The sequence below is a fragment of the Lipophrys pholis genome (assembly GCF_963383615.2).
Source record: "Lipophrys pholis genome assembly, chromosome: 8".
In the NCBI taxonomy this organism is placed as follows: domain Eukaryota; kingdom Metazoa; phylum Chordata; class Actinopteri; order Blenniiformes; family Blenniidae; genus Lipophrys; species Lipophrys pholis.
In genome coordinates this window covers 10,061,638-10,077,417 of record NC_137630.1, presented here as the reverse complement: position 1 = coordinate 10,077,417, position 15,780 = coordinate 10,061,638, and the positions used below count along the sequence as shown (strand labels likewise).

The following is a 15,780-nucleotide window of genomic DNA, read 5'->3' as shown; positions in this document are numbered from 1 at the left end:
GTCCTCTCGGGGGCATCATGCTTGTTTTTTTTTTTTAGCTGACTTCGGCTAATGCTAACGTTACACTCCATAATATAGCAGCTCGTTTGCCTTAAATAAAACGCACTTTGGAGCACTTACGGGTCGAAATGTAAATGTCGGGTCGTTATCTTATATTCGTCCTCTGCAGAGAGGCTCTCATCATCGGACTTCAGTCAGCACAGTGAAGGTTTAGCTAACTGAGGAGCGAACTCCAGAAGGGCTGAAGGGAAACCTCACGAACGTCCAGGCTGCGCTGCGCTGCGCACACCTGCGCAGGACTGTTTCCCTGTCATACAGTATATCCAGTATAAACTACCTCTGTTTACATATAAATAACACCCCTGAGGAACACAGGGAGATCTGATCCATGCAAATCTATATTCGTGGAATCATATCATTATATTTGATGAAGGATCATTTCATTTTATTGTATTATATGTAAACTATATTTGGTATTTATAGTATATAGTATAATATATATAGTCGCTATTTATCTGCACATACTGTACTGTTCCTTCTTTTTTTTTGTCTTCTAGTTAATTATAGGTTGGGGGATCAACAAAGTAATCTTTTCATTGTACCATGTAAATGTCTATTTATCTGTATACGTGACAAGTAAATATCTTGAAGCTCGAATCTTGAATCCAAAGGATAAATAATGAGGCTCGAGACTTGTTGCTGAGAAACATTGTAACAAGACAAAAATAATTTACTGAACAAAAGGTTCCTTCATTCTTGTGGGACGCACACACACCTCATCAAGAGGACATAGGGCACTTTCCAAAATGTATTTTACACCTAGTGTTCTTGTAATATCCCATGAGTGAGGGCAGAATACACGTGGACAAGTCACCAGTCCATCACAGGGTAAACACACAAAGACAAACAACCACACACACACTCACATTCACACAAATTAGGATCATCTGACCTCTCATGCATGTTTTTGGACTGTGGGAGGAAACCAGAGTATCCAGAGGAAATCCACACACATACGGGGAGAACGTGCAAACTCCACGCAAGAGGGCTGGACTTCCTCTCTGACAGTCTGTGTATCACCCTGAGGACCCTCAGTACAGGCTCTCCTCGGTTCTGTGTCCAGAGTCCGTTACTCTCCACACTGATGACACACAACTGCGTTGCCAGGTCCTCTACTAATCACATCATAAAGTCTGGAGGTGATACTGTAGTAGTAGGCCTGATTCGGAACGACGACGAAGACCGGGCATACAGAGAGGAGCTGCTGCATTTGGCTGACTGGTGCAGCAGGAACAATCTTCTCCTGAAAGTCAACAAAACACATGCACACTAATTCATCTTGAGTGGGCCTGATCGGTAAAATAGTGCCATAGTAACTCAAATTTAAAGTTTAAAGTTTTTCTTTGTTGTGGTACAGACTATACGTGATTAAAAATGTCAAGATTTGAACAAAACCAAGCAATTAAAATGGAAAATTGCTGCAATGAAGCCAATTTGAATGAAACCTTCTGGTGCAAAATACAGTGAAATGTCACAAAAACATGTCTTCCAGCTGTTGCGTTATGCATGTTTGTTTATTTTTATTTCAACAAGAAAATTGGTTAAAAGATTTTTTGGGGAATTTTCTTTGTGGTTTCGTTGGCCGGCTCTGGCCCACGGGCCTTATGTGTAACTCCCCTTCTCAATACATACGATATAGAGTATGGCTTTTTTGACAATACTTTTCAGCCTCAGGAGGGAGACATTGTCCTGGTATACAACTAGCTTTTGATGCTGAGTTTAGGGAACACATCTGGAATGATTATTAGGTCTGTTCACTTCAGCTATTTTCACCAATCAGACTTTGTTTGAGTTCAGCTGAAGTAAAACCTGGAATCTAGAGCTGCGAGGGGACTTTCTAAATAAGTCATGAAGTTGGCCGATACTGTGAACTGACTCTCTATTCCGAGTGACATCAAATGCAGATTTTACATTTTATCGTGGCAAATATTAGGTGTTGTGTTGTTGGTGCTGGTGGTTGAATGTCTTGGAGATGGTACATACAAAAGCTGCCTCCTGACGCGTGACTGAACAAGCCTGGTTGAAAGAATAGAATGTTTGAGTTAACACAAAACTGACTTTTCTCATTTTCACCCCCTGAAATCTCTACATGTTGTCCCTGTGTTTCAGGAGGGTGTGACATGGGATGGGATGTTCTTCACTATCATCATGTGGGTTTGAGTTGAATGATTATCATACATATAGGAGGTTTAATGAAGCCCAATCATAATTCACAACCTCACATACAACTCAAAGCAGCCCTGTATGGAGCCCCAGACATGACATCTGAAATTAAATTATACATTTTTATTTCTTTGTTTGTGACTTCAATATTTTGTGACCACAAATTAGTATTCAATGGCCACAAATTAATGTTCTGTGGCCACAAATTAATAATCTGTGGCCTAAATTTGATATTCTGTGGTCTCAAAGTAGTATTTAGTGGCTCCAAAATAGTAGTTGGTAGCCACTAATTAGTATATTGTCGCCTCAAATGAGTATTCCGTGGCCTCAAATGAGTATTTCATTGCCAATATTTAGTGGCTTAACTTTGACATTAGGTGGTCTCGAATTAGAATAGGAATTTGTGTTTTGTGGCCACAATAAATTTTTTTGTGGCTACAAAATAGTACTTAGTGGTCACAAATGAATATTTTGTGGTCTTGAATTAATATTGTGTGATCTTAATCTGGTATATGAATTAATATTTTCTGGCCTCACATTAGTAGTTTGTGGCCTCAATCTCTAAAGTTCTATTTCAGCTGTCATGTCTGAGGCTCCATTTAATTAAACTTGACCACACACGTCAAGCTCAGGTATTGTTTTGAGTCCAATATAAATCCTGCAGCTTACATAGTTATCATCCAGACTGCTGAACTCATTCCAGTCTGTCTACAAAGCCTGACCATGAGACTTCCATTTACAGAGTTGAAATTGTAGCTGAACCAAGCTTGCTCTTTACAAGCTTTCAAAGAAAAAGGCCACTGCTTGATATGAAGGTTATTTTCATGCACAGGCATTTAAATTGATGGTAATTTAAACTCTTCCTGAACTCGGTTCAACTGGGGGGAAAAGTAGAAGAAAAAACAGCAACTCCTCTTAATGAATGATGGATTAAAATTATCAAACACTGTCCATGTGACCTCGCGGAAAGAATGTGTTGACTAAATCACACAAAGCAGTTCAGCTTCAGCGTTGATTCGTCAATTTGCAACTAATGCAGCTCCTCATGCTTTTGAATTAAATAAAAAGTTTGGCATTATCCTAATTTGGGCCATGGTGTCTTGGTTTTTGTGCACTTTGTTTCTCTGAGTATTTGAGAAGAATTGGTGACTCTACATCAGGGTTGTCAGGCTTGTTGGCCAGCAAGAATCTCCACTCAGGGCCAACAAACCACCAAGGGAAAAGCTGTAAATGTGAATGTCTGTCTGTGGTAGACATTCAGGCTGTCCAGGCTGCATCCTTTGTTTATAGTCAGCTGTGACCGGCCCCTGCTCTGGCAACTCAAAGTTGTATTACTGTCAATGGATGAAAGTACATGCTTTCCTCCAGGGTATTTGAATAGATTGCACCGCCGATTCATGTGATTGTTTTTCCAAATTTATCAACCAATAAATATTCCAGATAAAGCTAGGTATCGCGGTAAGATAGAGGAGTGCGGTGGGGTTGACACCTACAGCAATTTGTTCAAATTTGAGGACGATGTGGGCATGTGGCCGAGTGTAAATTACACGGACATCGTGAACTACTTGGGACTCACTACAAGTTTTGTAACAGGGAGACAGATGAAGGGGTACAAAAGCCTCTCCTCATACAACTTTTTTGTGTCAGGATGGGTGAGGAATATTGTAGTTAAAGAGGCTCACAAGGAAAATATTATTGGTCAGGGTAAGTAAATGTGACCGTGTTGTAAATAAAAGTTTTCATAAAAGATGGCGGACACTAGCGAATCAGAGAGGATCATGGGAAATTTGTGACGTCAGTGCATACAATATTTAAGTTTCTGTGTTTAATGCTCACGGTTTCTCAGAGTCCCCAAACAGTGTGGTTCTGTATCCAGTGGTGTGTGCAGCACAGCAGGGTGTATCTGTGTGTCTGCATCCGACATGTGAACTGTGTGGGCCGCAAGCCAACCATGTAATGTGTGCATGCGAGCGTGCGCGCGTGCGTGCGTGCGTGTGTGGTTTTGCAGAGGGAGGAGAACCTTGAAAAAGAGGCATGCTTGCCTCCAGCCTTTTACATGGAGAAAATGAGAGGTTGGGGCAGTGACGAGGTGGGAAACGAATTATAGCAACGCTGAAGAAAGGAGCAGCTCTCCTACTTTTGCACCCAGGGGCCCCCTCTCCCCCGTTCCCCCTCTACCCCTCTCACAGCCAGCCGAGCCAGACATTTTTCACCGATGACACATCGACTCACTCAATCAGCAGGACTCACCTTTCTTTCAGACACGAGCTTTCACTGGAGAGTTAATGTGTGTGTGTGTGTGTGTGTGTGTGTGTGTGTGTGTGTGTGTGTGTGTGTGTGTGTGTGTGTGTGTGTGTGTGTGTGTGTGTGTGTGTGTGTGTGAGTGAGTGAGTGAGTGAGAGAAAGAGAGAGAGAGAGAGAGAGAGAGAGAGAGAGAGAGAGAGAGAGAGAGAGAGAGAGAGAGAGAGAGAGAGAGAGAGAGAGAGAGAAACAAGGGGTGGGGATTGTTTGGCGGATGAAAACACACATGCAATCACTTGACTTAAACACACACATGGTGCACCACAAATGTATGCACACTCACAGCCACGGGAGCTCTTGTCCTAACAGGCGAGCCGGGCCTCCTCCGCTAAGTGACAGACAGGATGTGGGGAGCACTTTCATCAGTCTCAGCCTTTGATTCCTCTGCCACCACTCCTGTTTATTTTTTTCTCCTCACTCAACCACACTTTTGAAATATTCCTCTCATGATGGAGCCTGTCATTCTATCCGGGGGGGGGGGGGTCAGTGAACTTGTCTCCTCCCACCTTACACATACTCATCCATCTATCTGTAAATTCTTCCCGCCTCCATCCTTCCCTCCTCCTGTCACACATGTCATGATTTACCCCAACACCACTTCATCTCTACATATTATTTCCCCCCTCTTCCCTTTCCAGGTTCTCAGGCTTTTTTCTTCTTCTTCTTCTTCTTCTTGAGTCAATGAAGGAATTTGGTGTGAGTCACAGATTCCAGAGCAACAATTCACGAGGTAACATCTGGTTCTGGATGCAGGGGGCGGCTCTTATCCCTCACCGGGCCACAGCCCAGTGTCAGATCCTGGTGTCAATGTATCACTGCACCTGTCTGGGAAGACTGCAAGCACACATGTTCAATGTGGTATGTGTATTAAGACATTCAAACCGGAGTAAAGCATCGATTGGCCCAATTTACGCAAAGTGTTTTTCTTCATCCCATTGAGGAGATATTGAATGACTGCACAGCAAAAGCATAACCAGACTACAGAATTCATTGGTGGGAAAGAAAAAAGGCCCCGAAACAACAGTTCTTATACAGTTTTGGTTGTTTTGTCAGACAGCTGTATAATAAATCCATAAGATGGACAATAACTCAATCAATAAACAACCACTCACTTGTAGAAATGGATGATCGCACTACACTGGCTTCAGCTGCACTGCAAATAAACTCACAAAAGTGAAAGTAGCAGTGAAATGTCTCTGCCAGAATATCACTGCGAAAAAGGAAAATGGTAATGGGGAGAAGGTTTATTCTTTTTTGACAGCCTCAGGGTTAATATTTCACAACATGACCAATCAATATTTGTACCCAGAAGAGACAGCCTCATCGTGAAGCTTTCTAAATGAAACAGTTTTAAAAAGTACAGATCAACTCTACTCCCAACTACAGTCTGTGTCAGCGTGAAATACAACTCAATCACATTTTTACCATCCAATCCATCACCCTCCTGCTTCATCAAAGAGAGAGTCACGGAGGCTGATACTGTTCCAATGAAGCCAATCCATCACAAGGTTAACACACAGTCACACTCAAGTGGGGTAGACAGAGAAAACCCGACGCAGTCAGGGAGAACATGTAAACTCAACACAGTACGCCCCCTGACTTTACAACACAACACAACACAACACAACACAACACAACACAACACAACACAACACAGCACAATGCAACGCAACACAACACACAAGTTAATCAAAAGTAAAATATGAAGTTAGCTCTTTTTTTAAATTTTATGATTAGAACAATAACAAGGTGACTGAAAGCTATCAAAACAAAAACCCTTACAATCTTGTGTTTTACATTTTTATCTCCCATCCTGTCCCCACCCCCACCCCCACCTTCACCCTCAGACCAGCCCACCCTCCAACAATTCACGTTAGCAGTTTTCTTTTGACAAAATGATTTGTCCACTATGGTTGTGTGTCCTGCTTTATCAATCCTTGTTGTTCATATTTCCATGTATGAGACGTCCAAAAAGATCCTTAGCCAATGAGGTTTTGCGCTATGTGGAGGTTTCTGCTGCTGGACTACGATCTTCTTGGCTCTAATCAGACCTGCTGACCAGGTTTTTCAAGTTTCTCTGTGAGGGAAAGATGAGAATGGTCATGAAGGAGAAGTACTGCAGGATGGTAGTGTCCTCTCAATTAGACTTGAAAGGGTATCAATCACCTTCACCTTTCAGAAATGTGAAATTCCATGGCATTCCCATACTACATGAATAAAGGAGCCAAGAGCTCCATGGGAGGCCAAAAGGACAACATGGCTCTGGGACCAGTGTAATTCTCAGTGTAAGGGATGTCCAACATTCTAATTATTTCTGTGTCTTTTGCCAGAATGTCATTGTGAAACAAAATGTAGTGCATTAAAATAGCAATACAATCCTAGTGAATTTAAGAATTATTTAAAATGATGGCCAAACCTAAACGTAATCCCTTGTTTTCATGCATTTTTGCCGTGTCGTAGCTAACTAGTCCCAGCAAAGCCCTGTGAGGAGCTTGTGACCTGTCCACGGTGGTCTCCGCTGTACCTCCACCCAGAGTCAGCTGGGATCGGCTCCAGTGTCCAGCAACCTTCAGATGGATAAAGGGACAGAAGATGGACGGTTAGTTTGAGCATTATTCATTAACAACATTTAGTACGATTGTGGCGCTTTTCCAATTGATGTTTAGGAGATATCATGTGCATTCTTTAAGTTACATGTATATCTGTGGAGGTAATGTAAATGAGGTATTTTGGATTTTTGGCATTTCACAGTTTTTAATGGCTGGCTTCTTTTTCTAATTTCAACACTCTCTCAGCAACTGTGTTGAGATGAAAAAGTGCAAAGTGGAGCAGAGACAACGGGCGTGGACAATCAGCTAATGCAACTTGACTGGCATTTTAGATCAAACCTTGCACAGGAGTAATCCATGATGACGCTGCACTTTCTAGTCACAGTGCTTAGTTTGTCTTCTGGCATGGAGCTCACTTCCTGACTTGGGAAGGGCAGGAGCAGAGACACACACACACACACACACACACAACCATGCACACACCTATAGCAGATTATTGATCACGTTTCCCTCCCTTGGCGAGACATATAGATCAAAGACTATCGTTAATCCATGAATCACAGCGCAGGAGAAACCTGCAGCCAGTTTATGGAAATGAGGATCCTCTTTGACTTTGAGTTCCTGCACATCAAAAAGTTCTTTGCTAAGAAGCATATCGGTTAATTCTGGTGCCTCTGGCTTAGAATAATGTTACCACAAAGGCATGATTCATCATTTCTCTGCCTTTTTATTGGTAATCATTTTGATATGGTGAGATGCACAATGTCAAACATAAAGGGGATGACTCATGCATATCCAGTGAAATGGAGCAAGCAGTTTCACATCCAAATAGTTTCACTGCACATCTCGTAACAGCCGACAGGTACAGAATACAGAATTGGCTGAGCAGTGTCAACTCAATCACCTCCAGTCAGACAGCCTTTGATCTGGCCATTCATCTGCAATGGCGCGGCGGTGGGCAGTCGCAGAGGACTCATTTCCTAATGGACTCTGGCGAGCGTGTGCCAAAGAGCACGCTGGGGATAAATGAATAGGATCCATTAGACAAAATGGCCATCGGTAAATTGTGGCCACTCTGCATAAACGAGCAGGAGCAGCAGCCGATGGATGGAGAGGCCTCGTAACCAGCTAATGGAAGCACAGAATCACTGCGGCCTCTCTTGTAAATATGGTCAGTGGACAGTTCACTACTGGTTTGAGATAAAATGACTGGAAGAAATTCATCCTGGATTATTTTGGGTTAGTTTATGGTAATTTCATCATTGGAAATTTTTGACATCCAGTGCCTGGGTATTACCAGGGTGCAATTTGCTTGATTGGATGGGGCTCTGATCTCTGTGTTCCCTCTCTTGCTAAATCTTTCTATTGAAATCCATTTTTACCAAGAAACCCAACAAAAGTGAACTAAATGTCTTTGAACATCTGATTAAAGCACAGCTGATAACTGTTATGCAAAAATGATGAAAATAACTCAATTAACGCCGAACACATGCAGCACATACTTTAACACAAATAGTCAATTTTGTCTGAATGCTGGACTTCCTGTATTTTCACATTAAATGATATTGCCACTGACAGTTAGAATCCATAGACAATACAAAGTACTGCAGGAAGCCTGCATGAGGCTCAAACTTGTTAGAAAAGTTGCTACAAATACAATTCTGTATTGTATACTTATTCATTGCTTTTACATCATGTTCAGCTCTAAAACTTGTGTTTTAATGCAATAAATATCACCTTTGAAGTCAAAACATTACAAAGTTACATTATCTTACTAATGATCTAAAACCCTGAGGACAAAAATCTTGTATTATCAATATTATAATCACAGTCTTAATAGGTAGATTATATGCAAAGCATCTGTGGCCTCGGATTATTTCCATGTGTTAAAATACTTTTGGGCAAGACACTGAACTTTGCACCTTGTTAAGCTACATCCAATGCCAGCAGCTCAAAATGATGTGAAAGATTCACCAGACTAAAACTGTTTGAGTGAAAATATTATGAGCACCAGGTATATGTTGAATATTTACGTCGAAAACAGCTCAGACCTGTGCAGAACCAGACTCCTGATATGGCTCAAGGGAAAGACATGTATCCACAATGCAGAACGCAGTGTAACAACAGAATTATTCAGCCACAATCAGGTAATCAGTCCTGAAATGGTAAAAGAGAGATCTAGAGACCTGGTTTGAGATTCAAACTAAGGTCTAAGCAGCTGAAACAATGACTCAAGACAGTACACAGACAAACATGTATTGAAGAAATGGGACAACTGACAAGACCAGGGATGGCACACAGAGAGCTGAGAGTTAATAGGGCACTTGTGACACAATCAATGGTGAGGGAGCACAGCGACAAGACATGAGAAAGAAGTCAGATGAGCTTCTGAAACAAACGTAGAGTTACTGAGGAGCACAGCTGACCACAATATGAAATGGGAATCATCAAAGGTATGAACAACAGAAACATGAAAAGTTGATGAACAACTCTACTTAAGCTCCGATTGTCCACTGGGATTGAACATCAAGATTTTAACAGCAGATTAAGGGGAGTTTGTTCAATAATCATCACTTCTATCCCTTCAAATGCTTGATCAGATTAAGATCTGGCAAATTTATTAGCTAAGGAAATACCTTGAGCATATTCTACATGGAAAGCTCGAGATTTCCAAGCGCATTACAAATCATTATCATACCTTCAGATTTCTTTTGAGGTTTTCTTCCACCAGGCAAATGAAAATGAAAAAAAGGGATTCCTCCAATTTTCATTTCTGATCAGTCCAGTTCTCATTAACAACATAACATTTTCAGCCATAATTGCAGGAGTTGATCTTTAGTCAGGAAAGCCTTCACTGACCATAAGCATGAGTTGCAAATTGGCTGCCAGGGACCCTGTCGCAGGTTTACAGCAACAGTAACATGTTTTACTTTAATACTTACTTTGTGGAAAAAGCTCAGGAAATGCTCCATCCCATCAAAGATTAGATCCACCAATGGCTGAATAGTTAAATGTTCATTTGCTGCCTGATATGTGCCACCCATTGACTTCATCTGGTGGTGGTCGCACTGGTATTACTATCTGGGTAAATAAACCAGAAAAAGACAGAGGGCATGTGTGCCATTGCTCCAACAGCACCCCCAGTCCCAATCAATGGAGAGGAACTGGAGTACATCGAAGATTTCACATACCTCAGAAGGCTTATGGTGCCCATAAGGCCTTATCAAAGCCAGATTTGCCTCCAGTCAACTCTGTAACATCTGGATGTCCAAACAATATAGTTTAAAAACTAAGATCAGGCTTCACAATAGCAATGTTAAGGCTGAGTGCTGGAGAGTAACAAAGGGAGATATGAGAAAGGTTGATGTCTTTAACAACGGCCGCCTCTCCAAGATCTGCCATATCTACTGGCTCAAGATCACAAATGAAGAACCGTGTAAGGAGATGAACAGTTGGTCTCTTGAGATTAAGAATCGCAGGATTCGACGGCTTGGTCATGTCCCAATGGCACGACACCAAAGTTGCCACGAGATGCACTCTGACTGGAAGGAGGAAAGAGGCCAAAATCTACCTGGTGAAGGATTGTGGTGAAAGAGCTGGAAGAGCTGGGTTTGTCATGGGGTGACTGGCAAGTCAAAGCTCAGAACAGGGGGCTGGTGGCAAAGTATTATTGCAGCGTTATGCTCCTGATGAGAAGATGGAGTTGAAGAAGAAATGGAATGACACTCAATCAAACAAGCAAGTTACAACAATACCGCCTTTACTATATTCAAGGGTGAGGACAATTAATTCAGCCTCAGAGGACACAACCCAAGAGACAAGTCTCACCCTGAGAGGTATACATGGTTGTGGACCACTTTGTAACAGGATACAGTACAGACACCTGGTATGGCAGGGAGGGTTCTTGGATTTTCTTCCAGCTTCCTATCTATAACGAGGCAGACACGTCTTCATGGTGTTCCTCACTGACACTCCTTTATCTGGTCTCCTCGCAACCTTATCTATGACCAAAAAATTGAGATAAGACAGATAGTAATAGCAGGAGAGAGCCGCGAGGACTACAAGGCTATCATTTTCATTTAAAAAGGGATACTTAAAAATAAATTACATTGTAAGGCTGCAATGATAAAAGGGAGTGAAAGGGGATTTACCCAATTGGCAATGAGTTTGTTCATTACTTAGACGCCAACAAAAACATGTCAACCTTGCAAAGAGCCGCCAAACTCCAGACTTTCTGAAAACCGTAAGCTGGAGAGAGAAAAAAAAAAAATTAGAGAAATGGGAGAGGTTTGCTCCACGGGGCATTGAACTATCTGACATTCCAGTTAAATACACAGGGATAAAACCAGGTGTGAAAACCACCTCTCCTGTTTCGACTTGACGCCACAAACACAGAGGACCATCTGGCAACCTGTCAGACTGCTAAACACAGTCTGTTTGCCGCTGCTGTCTCTACTGTCTTGGGAAAGTGGAGCTGAAATTGGAGAAATATAATGTGGCACATGGAAAACACCTAATTCCCCCCCCCGTAACTTTCCATCAAGGCTGCCTCTGAGTCGACGGCGTGTAAAACCACAGATGTCATTCATAAGGACATGGAATATCTTTTCAGGCCCGAAAACCTTTGCACCAACAAAACTGGCTTACACCTGATGTATGACTGAAAATAGAGGATCCGCAAACAATATGCAACGAAGAGAGCAAAATCTAATAGAAACGCATCCTTTTTGGGTGAAGGGGAAGATTTCATTTTGAACAAGCCTTCTTCCACACGGTGTAATAGCTCTGAAATAGATGTGGATTGTGCAGAAATGCAACACTGAGAAAGCAATTTTCTCATGGAAATAGGGAAAGCCGCGATCAAAGTTTCGTCTATAGCCGTTCAACAAGGACCTGATGGAATTCCAGCAGCTCTGCATGCGCATTAGCAAATATAAATGTCAGCTTTTGTGTCCCAAAACATAGAAGACAGAATAAACAATATCTGACAAACATTTGTTTCCCTACAGGGTAATTATAACATGCAAGCAAAACAGACTCACCTTTATCCAGGCGAGACATTTATAGGCTATAGATTGCTGCTCCATTAGAGGAAAACCGTGCCAGCCTTCAAGCATGTAATGTATGATTACATTTTCACTTCTGCACTTCAAATTGAAAGTTCTGCTCTGCAAATATCCCATCAAAACGGAATATTTTGTGTTGATCTGTTCCCTAAAGTTTATCATTTCAACTAACTTCTTCTGCCTCTTTACGAGACATTGAACAAATGAAGCTCTCAGTGTTTATTTAGGCATGGAAATAATGATTCACTACTCACATTTTAGTCATTTATTTCAGGATTAATTAATATGGCTTTGATAACTGGTGACAGTGTTGGAGAATAGGCCAGGCAGCATGACGATCATCTTTTGGTTGCTCCCTTTTGAGGTTGGTAAACTTTGTTTTAGTATCATTAAACCCTCGCAATAGATGACAGACGGTCATTTTTTCCATATGATTCAAGAAGACAGCAGGTTCCAGCTTGGCTCCAGGCTGTTTGAAGGCATCACTCAGAGGCTTTGTCTGTCATTCTTTTATCCTTACAAAACAACTGTGGACTGAAACAAAAAAAATCCTTGTTTTCAATCATCTCATTCGAGGTAAGCTCCGCAATTCAGCCACGGTGACAATAATGTAAATATAACACATTGCAAAATCATGCAAATGTTTTTTCCGAGGAAGTTGGTTGCATATCCTCAATACAATTTGAGAGCAAATCTAAATTCACACCTTGACAGTGGTAAACAAATGTGAGGGGCAACGTTTACCTGCCATAAACATTCATTCTATAAAGGCAACAAGTCAGACCCAAAGGACCGGGCATGCAGCCAGACACCCAAACATTCAGAGAACTTTGTTTAAGAAAAGTCTCAGAAGATCCTTGAATCAGTGATTAAAGTCACACTATTGGTCGGCTTAATGACACCTGACCGGCTAAATCAATGACTTTCTGAATCCATTTCAGCCTGAAGGACTTCATGAAGACACAGCGTCGCTTGAACGGTGTAACCTGTAGGATAAGTAACAACCACTTTCCAAGGCAGCAGATTTACATCTCAATAGTTTTTTTTTTGTTCTTTTTATAGTATACAGTCTGAGTGAATTAACCAGCTACCATCTTAAATGAATGGAAATGACTTTTTCCTTTGATTTCCAACCATTTAATCAAAACAGGAATTCTACAAATAAATGAATGTTGTCAGATTGTTTACATTTACTAAACGTCAGCCATCTTTGCTTGTGCAGAATCTGTATGTATGTTATTATTAAATCATTTTGTACATTAAAAATGCGATTTCCCCAAAACCTGTGTAAAACTAAAGTCTGAAACATTCACTTAAATATCTGTGATTTTGTCTTTTTTTTTTTTACTCCACTCATTTAGGCCCAATTTATAGGTGTACACATCAGACTGTAATTTAAAACAAAACAACCAAATAAATTCAAAGTAAACCCAATTTGAAAATACATGATATTCTTCATGCAAAACTCTTATTTTTGGTGCATTTTTAAACATATATCGCTGCTTCTTGTGCAAATAGCAAATACAATGGTGCGAGGTGGTTTCAAATGAACGTTCAATGCTTGTTGGATCAATAGGCAAAAGGATTATTGGATTTTTCATATTTCATAAAGTATTTTCATATAGGAGGTGAGGTGGGTAGGTCCTTATTTAGAGGCGAGCAGTCGTCATACACCTATATTTTTTGCTTTGCAGCAGCAGCATTGCTTTACTGAATTCAAGTAAAATACACAAGCAAACCCAGCCAAATGAACCAATTCCCTGACCGGAGGAGATGACATGCAGCAGTTCTGCAGCCTGCCCTGGGCGAGCCTCACTGCAGGACAGTGGATCGGTGCTCTGAGGCAGACAGATGCCAGGCGGCTGCGGCTCGCTCCTTGGTTCTCATGCTGATAGCTGATAAAGATGAAGTGGGCCTGTCCTCTAGAAAAACAAAAGAGGTTCGGCAGCCTGGCTTGATAACGCTGGAATGTCTCTTTGTGTCTACTTTGTAAACCGGAGAATGCTAAGCGGGATCGTCAACGTGCATTATCTGCAAGAGCAATGTAAAGCATGGCACACTGAGCAGGGGAAATAAACAGACACTATCAGGATGTTGAATACAGAGAATAACTTCAGACGGAACAGTGCATTATTTATGCAGTGCATACTCTGTAAGATATCGCTTACATGACCAGAACACGAGCCCTAAAGGTTGGATTGGTTTTTCTATACTGCACTTGCTCTGTGAATCTCCAACTGACCATCGACGCAGAGCTGCTCCTCAGTTCAACACAGACACGGGGCTTTGCATACGATTTGCCTGCTAATGTCACTTCTCAGGTTGCACCTTCTCCTTTCCACCGACACGCAGCTCAATACACAGGCTATTCTTTCCAGCAAGTATAAGTGATCAAAATAGAGTATAATAAAAAAAATTCCATCTGCATCCATCATTGTCATAACTGTGAGAAATACAGCCGTGAAACTCAAACCTCGTAACACCTCGACCAGATTGACACTGCCAAGAGCCAAGATTCATTTTCAGATAGCCTCAGGTTTCCCATTTCAACATTTCCATTATCGTCTAAAGTGTCTGCATATGTGCAAGTACATTCAGGAGAGTTATGCCGGAGAAAATGTGGGAGTGGGTGACATGCACACGTTTTTAGGAAAGTTCAGTGAAGCCCTGTTTGGCACCTCATGTTTGGGATTGTACATGAAAAGACTTTCATCATCGAGGATCGCGGAAAAATGGAAAATGTCCCATTAAATCAAACTGGTTTTCACCAGCAGTGTTGGACGACATGAGGTCCAGTCTTTAGGGTTCGGGACCAGAATAATTACATGATAATCTTTAAAAGACCACAGTTACAAATGTTCCCCCATTGTTGTGCAAAGATGTAGGACTGCATTATACATAAAAAAAAAAAAATCTAAATTAAAAAAGGTACACAATACAGTGAAATGAAGAATAAACATGCAAATAAACATGCTCGTCTGCAAATGTTGCAGTTGTTACAGTTATGGTTTTGCATAAAACTTATTTTACAAGATAATTAGTTTAGTTAGTTGCTCACGCATACCCCTGACCCTGCTGCATGAGAGTATCCCTCCTTCAGTTGGTTTACATACTGGGTCTTTTGTGTAGAAATACTTGTGGAAGGAGAAGAGCCATTCAGAGATACAGTAACTGTGGGACGTGTGGAGGTGATCAGACTCTGTTAAGTTTCATGACATGAGGGATGCTGCCAAGGATGGTTGTGTTTGTATTTCTGTTCAATTCCTGCACACGTGCATCTTAGCTACAGGCTTTCTTACAAGTTACAAGTTTTCCTATTAGTATGTAATCCATAAAGTACACTTTTTTTCAAATAAGAGTACAAAATAATTGTCTTCTATGTATTTTTTGGGGTATTTCACATAGAAATTTTTTTGACAACACACTACTCCGACTTCATTTTTAGTTTACTAGTCAAACCAATTTGAAGATATTTGAATTTCATATGAACTTCTTCACAAACTAAACCCTCATCCAGCCAAGAAAAACAAGCTGGTCAAGACTGTTTAATTTCACAAATTTCACATTTTATACCATAAAAACATAGCTCTATCCTCTATAAGTATTTTGTTGGTTAATCCAGATGAAAACGGTTAGAATTA

General features: G+C 41.1%; 1 protein-coding gene across 1 annotated transcript in view; it reads right to left on the bottom strand.

Moving 5' to 3' along the window:
- Positions 1 to 265, bottom strand: part of mtor (mechanistic target of rapamycin kinase) — a 95,565-nt gene extending 95,300 nt beyond the window's left edge. The window contains exon 1 of the mRNA XM_080469388.1: positions 121 to 265. The gene's annotated coding sequence lies outside the window, so the exon portion shown is untranslated. The remainder of the gene's footprint in view (positions 1 to 120) is intronic.
- Positions 266 to 15,780: the final 15,515 nt, after the last annotated feature.